The sequence below is a fragment of the Rattus norvegicus genome, chromosome 2 (genome assembly GCF_036323735.1).
Source record: "Rattus norvegicus strain BN/NHsdMcwi chromosome 2, GRCr8, whole genome shotgun sequence".
NCBI classification, from domain to species: Eukaryota; Metazoa; Chordata; class Mammalia; order Rodentia; family Muridae; genus Rattus; species Rattus norvegicus.
This window is the reverse complement of record NC_086020.1, coordinates 170,044,256-170,058,554: the sequence shown is the minus strand read 5'-3', so window position 1 is coordinate 170,058,554 and position 14,299 is coordinate 170,044,256.

Here is a 14,299-nt window from a genome sequence, read left to right as displayed (position 1 = left end):
TCACCTTTTCCTTCTATTGGGAATTGAATCCATGGTGTCAACCATCCCAAGCCAACACAGCCTATGACCCCAGTACCCCACTTTACTTTTTATTCTATGAAAGGCTCAGAGTGGCCTAAAATACGATATGCTGCACAGGCAGGCTTCAAACTCACAATCTTCCCATCTCATCCTCTTGGGGAACTTCGCAGACCCTGCTAAAATGACCTCTTAGATAATAGAGTCAACCTCCTATTCTCCTGAGAGAAAACCCATGTATTTTCTGAACTTCTTACCCATACCCTTTTCAGTTCTGGCTATAATATAGTTTAGGAGACCTAAGAATTAGTCTATACACTATTTTTCCCCTAAATACTTTGGAAGGTTGGATAAGACTCTTTCAGCACCGTGGACAGCTGCCTCCATCAGAAACAATGACTGACAAACATCTCCCGCAGGGAGCCTCTTTCTACTGATTATGCTATGCTGTGATGTTTATGTCCTCACAAGTATTGCAAAGCCTCTGTGTTTATAGATGAGGCTGAGGCTTAGAGATTCTTCTCTCACCTGATTATGTATTAAACAGTGGAGCTGACAAGAATCTAGGTCTTTGTACTTTTAAAACCTCTAATCTTTGTAGTTTTATTTTCATTGTTGTGTCTTAATATGAGTCAAGTTGTTTTCCTGTCAATAGGAGGTTGACTCTAAGTTCTATGTCAGCCTTGTTTTATTTTTTGTTTGCTTTTTTTTAAACAGAAAACACAGGCATCTACAGATATTAGAGTGAAACATGAGAAATACTACTCTGTTAAAATGTAGAATATTAGCTGTTTTAGTTAGTTTTCCCTAAAGTCCTATATTCTTATTAAAAATTACAATTTAAAGTGCAGCACAAAATTTTTCTTCACATCACATCTACATCCACCCATCCTCTCTTTTGTGTACTTACAGTCCCAGCATGCCTAACTCAGAAATACACAATCTGGCTATGAAATGTTTAATGGACAGTTTTATTTAAAATATTGTATAAAATTACTTCCAGGTTCTGCATATGAAGTGTAATATGAAACATATGTTTATATTTGGAGCACATCTTAAGGTACCCAACTACATATGCGCAAATACAAGAAAATCTGAAGAACAAATAGAAATCCTATGAGCTTCACAATACTTGTCTTCATAAGAAATTTACATAATGGATACTAAAAAAAATGTTCTCACTTGTATCATGAGATTTAGTCTAGTACCAGGCTTAGAAAACAGTAGTTAAATTTTTTTTGAAAACCTAATCAATATCTTATCTTCTCAAAGTAGAATTTATGATTGATATTTGGGAAAATTCAGACCGTATCATCCAAAGAAATGTAATGTTTGTGACATGAAAACCTGAGCACCTGTGTGGCTGTAGACCTAGGGTGCACCTGTGCAGGTGTATTCCCATGGTGCACCTGTACGGCTGTAGACCCAGGGTGCACCTGTGCAGGTGTATTCCCATGGTGCACCTGTGTGGCTGTAGACCCAGGGTGCACCTGTGCAGGTGTATTCCCATGGTGCACCTGTGTGGCTGTAGACCCAGGGTGCACCTGTGCAGGTGTATTCCCATGGTGCACCTGTGTAGATGTAGACCCAGGGGACACCTGTGCAGGTGTATTCCCATGGTGCACCTGTGTGGCTGTAGACCCAGGGTGCACCTGTGCAGGTGTATTCCCATGGTGCACCTGTGTGGCTGTAGACCCAGGGTGCACCTGTGCAGGTGTATTCCTATGGTGCACCTGTACGGCTGTAGACCCAGGGTGCACCTGTGCAAGTGTACGCACAGGCTGAGCCTCTGTAAATGTAGAACCAGGGCGAACCTGTGTAGTTGTAGATACACTGGAATTGGGTTGCAGCTGATATATTTCTGGGACACTTAGGCAGCTGCTGTGAGCACATAAAAACTGTGAGCCAGTTTTGTCACCTTGATATTGATCCTGATCCTGATCAAGGTCAAAAGAGAGATATGAGGTCTCTGTGGTATCCTTAGAGTGTACTGTCACCTCTCAAAGCTGTGTGTTTGAAAGGGTGCACAATAAGTTCATTCATAAATCATGGATGATTACAATAGAATCATGCAGGCTCCTAGGGAGGCAGGACCATAAAATACAAGACAGTACAATCATTGTGGAAGTTCAGAATGGCATGAAGATCACTCAGAGATAAAAGTCAGACATTCAGAATCCTGCATCACATCCTGATTTCCCCTCAGAGAGCCTCCTAAATATTTCTAAGGTAGTTATGCCTGAAACACAAGAATTTCATTAGATGGTGAAATGATGCAGCTACCTCTGAGAATTAGCAAAGGAGATGTAATTCCTCAGTGATTTCTTTAGTTAGAATAGTCTGGGGAAAACCTAACCAGATGTTAATGCTCATAGATTAAAAAGCTCTCTGTATTCAGCTAAGTGGATGGATGGCAACTTTATTTGATTTCACCTCATGCAGACATTCAGTGGCTATGCCCCGGGGGAGAGGCACAAAGACAGGACAGGACCACCATTCTGCTGTGTGAGGGGAGAGCTGCTGTGTGGCAGAGGCCCCTTTTCTATTATGAGTGACAGGATGCAGATGTCAGCTTTTAGGAGTGACGGGAAGCTCCCGTTGTCTGGTGAGGACCCCAGCCTTTCCAAGTCTCAACACAGAGCACATGAAAATGGAAAGGACTGTTTTCTCCATGGCTCAGTCCAGATCTAACAAGAAAGGGAGTGCTTCCCCTTACTGTGGCTAATTCATTTACCCTGATGTGTCTGTCTTAGCATCCCTGCACTGCAGTAAGAGGCGCCATGCAAATGCTCAGCTATCAGGGGAGAAGTCCCTCTATTCATATAATCTCATTGCTCTTTGCTCTATGCAATACTGATGATAGATCCAAGCTTTCATTTGTTGCTTAGAATAATACCCCGCCTGTCAGAGCAAGTTTTATTATTGAAAATGCTTTTATAAATACTGTGTGTGCTTAATGAAAGTTCTGGTATGTGGTTTCATGATATGACAACACTAGAAGGATCAAAACTCATGACTGAGATGAAAACTTTAAGGTTATAAATCCATTTTCTCATTAGGGACTGTGAACATATAAATAAAAGTTCTCCATTCTATTGGACGGAGAAGGAATCTGTGATCTGAGCACAGTAGTAGACAGTTGGTTCCAAAGTTCTCAGCGATTTTGTTGAGAGAATAAACGTCATTCACACCAGGTATCTTCCTAGATCTTCTTCCATTGGTTAAAGTTTTCTTTCAGGCCTGACATTGATTATTTCTTGCTTTCTACTCCTCTTAGATGTGCCTGCTTCTTTTTGTTCTAGAGACTTGGGTGTACTGTTGTTAGTATGACATATCCCACAACCCCAGGTTTTTTTTTAATGTAGGCATTTAATGCTATGAACTTGTCTCAACTGCCATCTTTGTGTCCTTACAGTTTGAGTATGCCGTGTCTTTATTTTCATTCATTTTTAGAAAGCCTTTAATTGCTTTCTTATTTCTGTCTTGGCCCATTTTTCTTCAGGTTAAGAGTTTTCTTCATAGCTCCATGTTTAAAGCTGGATTTACTGCTTAAATCTGGTTTTACTGTCAAGTGTCTTTTTTTCTCCATTGATTGTGGTTTTCAGTTTTGTTGGGCATAATGGTCTGGTCTTGCATTTGTGGTCTATTAGAGTTTTTATAACATATATCCAGACCCTTCTGGCTTTTAGAATTCTTTTAGAGAAGTTAGGTATTTTATTAAGTCTGCCTTTGAATGTTATTTATTGTTTATCCCTTACATATTTTAATATTCTTTTTTAGCATTTTGATTATTATATACTGAGGAGATGTTCAGTTCATTTTGGTATTCTGTATTCTTCTAGTATCATGATAGGTATCCCCTTCTTAGATTAGGGAAATTTTATTCTATAATAATGTTGAAAATATTTTTGTGCCTTTGACCTGGGTTTCTTCTTATTATTTCTATTATTCCTAGATTTGTCCCCCCAACCAGGATCCTCGATATTCAAAATGGTTTGTGCCCGGATATTTTAAATTTAACAATTTTCCTAATTGAGGAATCCATTTCTTCTATTATTTCTTCAGTGCCTGAGATTCTCTCTTCCTGTCTTATATTCTTTTGGTGAGGATAGCTCTCGTTCAAGTTCCTAAAATGTTTAATTTCAGATTTCCAAAGGTTTGGGTTTTCTTTATTGATTCTTCTTCTACTTTCAGATCTTGAACTGTTTCGTTCATTTCCTTCTACTTTTTGTCTTTTCTTTAAGGGATTCATTCATTTCCTCTTTTTTTGGGGGGGGGGTTCTTTTTTTTTTTCAGAGCTGGGGACCGAACCAGGGCCTTGTGCTTCCTAGGTAAGCGCTCTACCACTGAGCTAAATCCCCAGCCCTCATTCATTTCCTCTTTAAGGACCTCAGTTATATTCATAAAGGCTTTTTAATATATTTGTCTTGTGATTCAACTGTGTTGCAATTCTCAGGGCCTGCTGTGGTAAGGTTGTGGCCTCTAGTGGAGACTTATTATCTTGACTGTTAATGCCTGTGTTTTTATGCTGGTGTCTCAGTGTTTGGGCTTGGGAAGATTGTAATTCTAGGTATTTATATCTGGTCTTCACTTTGTTGGGTAGGTTGGTTTTTTCTTTCTTAGGTTCTGTTGCCCTCTCTGGCTCTTTGAAGGCTGTGGTATATGTGTTGTCTAGCAGATAATACTTCTGGGATCCTGAAAGGTGTGGCTGCTGGGGGTTCCGGTTAAAATGCGTTTCTAAGAATTAGAAGCTAACATTTAGAAATGAGGATAGGCTGGAAGGAGCAGTTCTAGGGGTGTCCACAGGTGGGATAAAAGCAGGATTTCCATCAGGATCTGCTCAGTTCCCTAGAAATGGGAACAGGCATAGAGAATGAGGAGAGGCCACAGCAGGTGGTTACCATGAAGCAGGGGTTGATACTCAGGAAGTGGATCAGGAGAGGTGAAGATCTGTAGTACAAAGATTCTGATGACAAGGGAAGTAATCTGGGCGCAGGCAGTAATTCATGAGTAAACTCTCCCCTGGTCACATTGACATAAGCAGGCAGAGCACTCTCTGTGTCGTCTGCTTTCTTGCTACTGCAGAGTCTCATAATCTGCTGGGATGGCTTCATTTCCCCAGGAGCAGTGTACTTTGAGGTGAGGACCTTTAGCAATAAAGCAGCTCGCCATAACAAGGTGCATGTGTTAACAGTGAGATTGGTCCCCAAGACTGTGTGGCTCTCAAGAGTGGCAGGAGAGTTGCCTTTGGGAGAGAAAATGTGAGCTGTCAGATGGCAGAAGTGCTGTGAAGGCAGCAGAGAAGTGTGGCGAGGCCGTGCTGCATGCCGGTCACAGATGCCAGTCTCCGTGGGCGGCGAGACAGCATGCCAGAAAAATTCACACACATATGTACTACTTCACAGCAGAAAAGGCTGCTCAGGGAATCAGGCTAAAATTCTTCCAGTTTTGCTAAGGGAATATTCCTTCTAAATATAAATTTCCAAAAATAAATTAGTCAGGATTGACTTAGATCATTCAAAATGGACCTAATAAGTATAAATAATCACCACCATCTCCAAATGCAGAGAAAAGTAGAAATGAGAGAAATTATCACCATTGAATTGTCAGCCAGTTATATATTGAATACAAGCCATAATAAAATTAACAACAAACCATGAAGCAGAGTTCTAAACATGTGAGATAAGATATGGGAACCATGCAAAAGGGCATGGAACTATAGAATCAGAGATCCCAGCAGGCCAATGCCATAGCACAACATGACAGCAGGAATCACCCTGAGAACAGAATAGGTACACTGCCTTCCTCAGGGCAAATGACCCAGAGAGCATGAATGAGAAACAGGAGAGGATAATATGCAATTGGAAAGTTTACAAAGCATCACAGAAAGTATTGCATGTATGGATGAGAGACAAGAAAATCTATATATCTCTGAGTTCTTTAATTTAGCAAATGGAAGACAAAAAATTCTCATATATAAGTTAAGAAAAGGCTCCGTAACTATGGGACTTAGCATCTATGCTTTTTGACAGTGTTATCTAGCTCAGACACATACAGCAATAGATTGAGCATAAAGCCATGTGTGTTACTGGGCTGGCACACCAGGAGAATTTTTATTTGTGGAAAAGACAAAAACAAATATTAAAATGAACCAAGAAGCTCCGCTTTGATTATCTTAGAATAGTGCAACACCGTTTAAGCTTACTTTGTCATAGTTCTAGAGTCCAAGGACTAAGTGTGGTCATGGCTGTCTTCTGGGAGGAATTTCTTCCTTGGTTTCGGAAAGCCGCCATCTTACTGTGTCCTCCCTCGTGAGGGAAAGAGGGAGCCACCTCTGGTGTCTGCGGACATCAATCCCACTCATGTGACATCTTCTAAGTGTAATCACATCTTAAATGGCTCAGCATTAAGTAACACCACTGGTGGGTTAAACCCGCAGCACTCAGTCCCTAACAGTTAACGCTATGGGATGACAATTGTGTCTGACTCACACCCACTCTTGAGCATATTCTGAGTAGGAAAATACTAAGTTTTGAGTGTGCCAAGAAATGATGGGAAAACCTTTAAAATTTTGTATCTAGCACAATCTTACGTAAGTACAAGTATTATAGTACTACAACTTCTTAGATAAGAATCCAGTATTGTGATTATTAACTATTTTGTATAAAATACCATAAGATAAAACAGATAAACCCGAGTAAACTCAAGAATGACTGGAGAAATCAAAGCAAAAAGATCAGCAGTCACCCAGGATTTGTTTAACTGTAGGACTGACACTAAAAGTAAGTGAGTTAGGAGTGAAACTGTTTTCAGTGATAGGGTTGTTCCAATGGGAACTGCATGGGAGAGAGGGAATGTACAAGGTATGTCTTCAGATAATGGATGAAAATTTTCATCACTGATAAAAAATACTGTGAAAATCTATAATAATCACTGAGGTAAACTCAATAATTTAAAAATCTCTCACAGATAAAAAGAGCAGGGCCAGATGGGTTCTTCATAAAACTCTTCAAAGAACTAAAGCCAATACTACTCAAAATATTTTGAGTAGTAGAACAATAGAACAGGAAGGAGCTCCTCCAAATTCTGTATGAAGTCTGAATTATTTTGATACCTAAACCCAGATAAAGATTCAACAAAAACAAAACTACAGGCTAATTCTCTCATAAATATAGACATGAAAATTATCAAAATAATACTTACAAACCATATTCAAGAATACTCAAAAGATCACTCCCCATGATCAAGCTGACTTCATCCTAGAGATGCAAAGGTGATTCCTCATACCTAAACCAATTATCATGATTTATCATGTAAATGGACTCAAGGATAAAAATCACATGAGAAATTCAGTCAATGTAGAATAAAAAAAACCCTTTGAGCAAAATCTAACACGTTTTAATAATAAAAACCACTGAAAAATAGCTTATTCGTATAGGAGCAGGTCACCTGAGAATGAAGAAACAATTGGAATGTTTAAACAATGTTTGACAAAAAATGACTGCACTCCAAACTAATTTCAAAAGAATCTCTTATTCTAAGGGCTTTTTGAATCTTTGGCTCTTACCTCACTGAAACTATTTCTGAGCAATCAAATAGATAAAAGTTAAGTTTTACTATTTATATCTAATTTATGATTTCCTATTTTTAATCTTGTTAGCACTTATATTCTTCACTAACATTCATTCTGTTTTAAAAATGGCTTTATTTTTAGATCATTTCCAAGCTATGATTCTTTAAAATATATTGCTTATGTTGGTGGTATTTGTAACTTGTGGCAAAATTAACAGTCATAACTTAACAGAATTATAAATGGATATATGCCAGTTTGAGTCAGTGCAGTTGTCTGTGTATGGCTGCACTTTGAAAAGAATTGTGAAAGAAGTCTTCAGCTAATTCTTCTTTACTAATAATTGATATGGATTTATTGACAAGGAAAGCTGTGATAAGTAGAGAACTCTGGCACTAAAGCAAATCCCTGACCCCGTGTCTGCTGCTTAGATTTAACAATGTTACTGAAGAGAACATATGTAACAATAGTTGCCTTCATGATCGTGATACTCCATATTTTGCTATGAAAAGAAATATTACTCTTTTGGACAATTTACTGTGACAATAGACAGTTGATCAAATGACCCAACAAAAGGAAATATCAGTTGTCCCTAGCCATGCCCCAAAATCTACTTGAAGTTATCTGCCACTAGGAAAAAAAGGCAAAAATCATCATAAAATGTTGCCTTGACAAATGGTTGGAACTGGAAAATATCATCCTGAGTGAGCTAACCCAATCACAGAAAGACATACATGATATGCACTCATTGATAAGTGGCTATTAGCCCAAATGCTTGAATTACCCTAGATCCCTAGAACAAACGAAACTCAAGACGGATGATCAAAATGTGAATGCTTCACTCCTTCTTTAAATGAGGAAAAAGAATACCCTTGGCAGGGAAGGGAGAGGCAAAGATTAAAACAGAGACTTAAGGAACACCCATTTAGAGCCTGCCCCACATGTGACCCATACATATACAGCCACCCAATTAGACAAGATGGATGAAGCAAAGAAGTGCAGACCGACAGGAGCCGGATGTAGATCGCACCTGAGAGACACAGCCAGAATACAGCAAATACAGAGGCGAATGCCAGCAGCAAACCACTGAACTGAGAATAGGTCCCCTATTGAAGGAATCAGAGAAAGAACTGGAAGAGCTTGAAGGGGCTCGAGACCCCAAAAGTACAACAATGCCAAGCAACCAGAGCTTCCAGGGACTAAGCCACTACCTAAAGACTATACATGGACTGACCCTGGACTCTGACCCCATAGGTAGCAATGAATATCCTAGTAAGAGCACCAGTGGAAGGGGAAGCCCTGGGTCCTGCTAAGACTGAACCCCCAGTGAACTAGTCTATGGGGGGAGGGCGGCAATGGGGGGAGGGTTGGGAGGGGAACACCCATAAGGAAGGGGAGGGGGGAGGGGGATGTTTGCCTGGAAACCGGGAAAGGGAATAACACTTGAAATGTGTATAAGAAATACTCAAGTTAATAAAAAAAAAATGGAAAAAAAAATGTTGCCTTGACTTTTACATTATTCTTGATTGCTTCATGATTAGTAAACAAAACTAGTGATGGCTTGTCATGTTCTCTTCACGACAGATTCAGGTAACGGGACTCACAATCTGTCAGGTTAATAGTCACTGAGTTAGTTAATTGGTTCAAATACAATTATTTATGACAGAATCTAAACTCATACATACATATCCTGAAACAAACACTTCTAATATGTATGTAGTCTCCTTTTCTAGAATAAGATTCCTAAATGACTTCACTTAGAGGCTGATAACAGGAAAATGTCTGTAAAGGAGATGTAATCACTCTGGAAAATTGGATAATCGTTTCTTTAAGTGCTTAGTCATACACTTGTAATATGACCCAGTAGTGCGATTCAAAGGCATTTGCTCACCAGAAATGAAGCTCATGTTCCCTGGGGGCTGGAATGAAAGTCCTTAGAGGGGCTGCATTCAGAATCCAAAACATTCAAACCGGGCACTTGTTATATATACGATACATACAATATACACAGTATCATTCCTTCAGAAATCAGAGGAAGGAGACTGACAACACCTGCCGCAGTACAGGCGAATCTCAGAGATGTGTGCTCCATGGAAGGAGAAACCCATTCATGGCAATCCTGTAGTATTTGCTTATGTATAATTCTGTAGGCGACACACACACACACGCATACATACATACATACATACATACATACATGCATGCATGCATACATACATACATACATACATATACAAGCACAAAGACATAAAAACCTTGGACATCTTCTTGTGACTCTTCTGCTGTCTGTGAATTATTCCTCAATAAAATATATGTTTAAGCAGTGGGATAGTATCTGAGGAGATGGCTCAGCAGACTAAGAGTACCTGCTGATCTTTTAGAAGCCCTGGGTTTGGTTCCCAGCAGACACAGGAACTGCCTAAAACTCGTTTCAGGGGATCTCTTGACTGCGTCTGGCATCTGTGAGCACATGAATGCATGTGGGGTACATACGTGTATTCAAGAGATATAAGCACATATCGACTAAAATGTATTCATTTTAAGCAATTAAGAAAGCACGGGAGGTATGTTAATAACATTATTTACAGTTGATCTAATCATAGGCAGCAAAACAGGAGGCAAATTTGGTGGCCATTCATCAAAAGTATCATAGTTCCTGAAGGCAGCCACTGGCTGAGCACCAAATCTGTTTCTGCCCGTCCTGGTTTACAGGTAGCTTCTGTGTGTATATTTCCCTCTAACACAGACAGAAAGGCTCTGAGCACCAGCGTGGGAAATGTGCACCTCCGGTAGACCTGGCTCTGAAATCCTCCCTAGAATTATTTTATATCCTCTCCTAATCTTCCAGCTGGAGGATTGAAGTCACTGTGTGGGACGGAAGGGAGGGGCCAGGATTGCTGAGGCTGAGTGGTATTTCTGTCTTCGCCTTACACTCCTGACCTTATTTCCTAGAGACATCACTGTAGAAAAAAACCAAACTTCCATTGCATAAAGGCCACTGAAGTTTGGGGTTTGCTTGTAGTAACTAGCATGTTTATGGCACCTCAATACTATGTTACTGCAGAAGATCTGATTCATTCTGTTGCTTTGTACATTAAGAGAATGGGAGTTCTTTTGCTCGGTTACAAATCAATCACTGAAGACCTGTTGACAACAGACTGACGAACTAATTATTATTTTTTGATGAGAACTTAGGTTCAGAAGTAGCCAGTACTGTCTTGCCTAAGTAGATAAGATACACAGTGATAAGTTTCGTGCTATTCTCTCATGGTGATAATACAGTTGCTATAGTTCCAGCCATTATTCTACATTCAGAGAAAACATAACAAAGTGAATTCTACCTGCATCTTTTTATCAAGAATTTCAATGCTCACCCAAGCTTCTGAGCACAGTTTGCTATTTATTGGTAGAAATATATCACCTGTCACCGTGGAACCTAGCATGGGAAAGATGAAAAAAATCAGTGTTTAAACTGGGTGCCTTGCAGCCTACCTACCCATTTAACCACAGCTCCATTACAAAGGAAGAATACTGGCTAGGTAACTGGCCATTTCTGTAACATGTAAGAAATAACAAAGAACTTTGCATGTCTGGTTTGTAGCTTTGAGTATTTGTCAATGCAGAAGATATAAAGACCCAGAAAAACAATGAAGGTGATCTCATACAATTCTGAAAGTCACCAGAAGTGACCCTCTGCCTGAAGGGGATGTATCCTAAGGTTATGAACCCCATGTTCATGGGAGACCACTGGACCCTTCAAAGCCAGCTTTCTGTTTAACTTATTTCTATTCTCCAGATTCTAATCAATGACAAAACCTAAAAATAAGACATCTGCAGAATGTTCTCAAAATGCTGGGGTAAAGCAGTGGGAAAACAAGTCAAATTCTAAGGTCAAAAAAACCTCAAAGACTTCCATATACTAACTTATTCTATTCAATTTTCAGGTTTCAATTTAATTTTAATTTTGATAAATTCAGTAGTAGTTTCATCTAGTTTGAGTATGTAATCACAATGAAAATGACTCCATTGAATTTCTTCTGCTCCTTATGCCGGAAATTCCTAATGAAGCAGCTCTGAAGGGTGATTCATAAATAAAACATATACTTTGGCCTAGTCAAAAACATCTGGAAACTGCTTTCATATGTGATACTTGTGACAGATTTTACTTGCTGTCATAGCTCCAGGATGATAATGATTATCATTTACTTGAAGGGTGACATTTTTTTCTTATTCTTTTATTTTTCTTGATGTGAGGGTCATTTAAGCTAGCATACCCGGGAAATGTCAACAGCTTCAGTGAGCTACATATCTAGCCACATATTCATGAGTGTATTTATTTTCTCTGTATCTCTTTCACCATAAAGAAACTCTTCTTCTAAGCTTACATATGGAATACATTTTCATTATTATATGTTAATGTGCATAACGAGGACTATTTCCACATACAATGCTTGCTATATCTATAAGTCTGAGCACCTCAATAGTGAACCTATATTCACCCGCCATTACTCCCCCTGTATGCTCATAAATTCAAACTTTTATGGCTGGTCAGTATCATTTTTAACCAGGGCAGAAATATATAAGATGGACCAGGCAGAACTTGACAGCTGTCAAATCTATGTGATAGACATTGTATTTTCATTTCATTCTTTATGACAGTTTATTATATAGTACTTGATAAGAGGAGAGGTTATGGATATCATTATTCAAATAGCAGTGATAATTTTTATCTGTTATTTGAATTATTCAGTTATAGAACATGTTCTTCCTGAAAAAGCATAAGTGAAAAATTCCATTTATTTTTGTTAAGTATCACAATTTACAGATTCCCCTATCTTAAAAACAAACAAGCCCCCCTAGATTCCCCAAGCCCCGTCCCCCTGTGATCCCCACTCTGCATTTTCCCAGGCACTCCTGATTCTGTTTCCTCTCTTCCCCATTTCTAAGATGTACCCAAACATTCATCTCTGTGCTGAACTGAAATCTTATTCTCTTGGACCATCATTGACATCTATGTCACCAAATACACAGATCATCTGTATCCTGGCTCCTGATCTACCATGAATGTTTGTCACTGTCCTTTAAACACTTCTTTTACCTTCATGACTTCTGTAACCCTTGGGTTTTCTCTAATTGTACCAGCTTTCCTTTATGCCATGTGCTGGGTCTCTTTTCTTTCTGGCCTGTAAATGTTCATTGCCATAGGGTGTTTTCTGGGGCATGAGTCCTATGGTGTCATAAACATGGGGCTTCTCTTTTTTACTTGAATATTCACACTAGAGACCTGTTAATTCTTTGTGTAATTAACATTTCCGAAAACTTGCTTTCTCATTTAAACTTGATTTTGTTCAGTACTCCCTATTTCTGTGACTGGCTTCAGAATTCATCAAGTTGGCCAATGGAACCTTGATTTTTCTATTTTTTTCTCCATATTCCAACCCAATCATTCAGTAAGTCCTATAGCTTCTTCCTCAATATATATATAATTTGATGACACAGCTCCCCCAGGACCACTACCACACCTTTCTCCTTCCTCCCTAATAGTCCTGTAGCTCAATGACTCCCATGTTTGCCCTCAGGTGTCTATTGCATGTGCCATGGTTAAAGGTCACTGTAAGATCTTATTAGGTCCCTGCTGTTAATGATCTGGTTTTACCTCTAACTCAGGGTGATGCCCAAGTTTTTGTCTTGGCCAACGAGCTCTTAAGGCTCTATACTTAGTTTGCATGGTTTGCTCAGTCACTTCTCTTGGGGTTTTGCTCACAATCCTTTTCCTTACAGGCACGTGCTAATCCTTCCTGAGAGTGACCATCCTTCTGTCTCCTTATCCAGTCTGCAGATTATTAGACTTATAATCACAGGCACATGTGCTTCATGTATCCATGCTTACCTGCCCTGCTTAGCTCCTGGAGTGCATGCTACATAAGGACATGAACTTGGCTTCATCCCTCCATTTTTCTCAGTGCTAGTGGTACAGCCTAGACAGCTATAGGACACAGAATCATGAATGGCCCACAGTCATTCCTACATAGTATGGCAATGCCAGTTTTTCCACTGTGATTTTTTTTTAAAAGTTAAACGTTCTTCCTTCACTACATATGAAAATTCAGTATTTTGACTTGTTTCATTTAACAAAGAAAATATCTTGTTGCTTTGCCATCTAAATCTCTAATTAGCATGATATAATAAATACAGATGGATAAATCTTTGCCCAGAAAGAGCTGTGTGGCTCTGCTTGTGAACTTCTGAGACATGAGCTCTCTGATCTTGGAGGGAAAAGGTAAAGTCGTGGCATTAGACATTTGTGGCATGACAACAGGAAATCATTGTTACTGTTGGTGTGTCCCTGTATGTAAAGGTTCCTGTAGCAAGCTTGATTAGCAGAATTGAACTTTCCTTGCATAAAGGTAAAAATTTTGTTATTATGGGCTAAATCAAATATTGAACTCCCACAAAAGCTAAAAAACCAAAGTGGTTTAAAATGCATAAGAGTCCTGCATCAGCTATTTGGATTTAGTATTTTTCTATCTGATTTGATTATCTGAGGTGTCTGCATAGAATCCTGACCAACATATTTAATATTATAATACCTCCTAATTATTTACCCCTGTAGAAAAGACAGCTTGTGTCTGAATAAATGATAAAAGTATTTTAATGTCATGCAGTTCACTTTCTGTCTTTGATGGGAAACATGAATATGGAATACAAGAA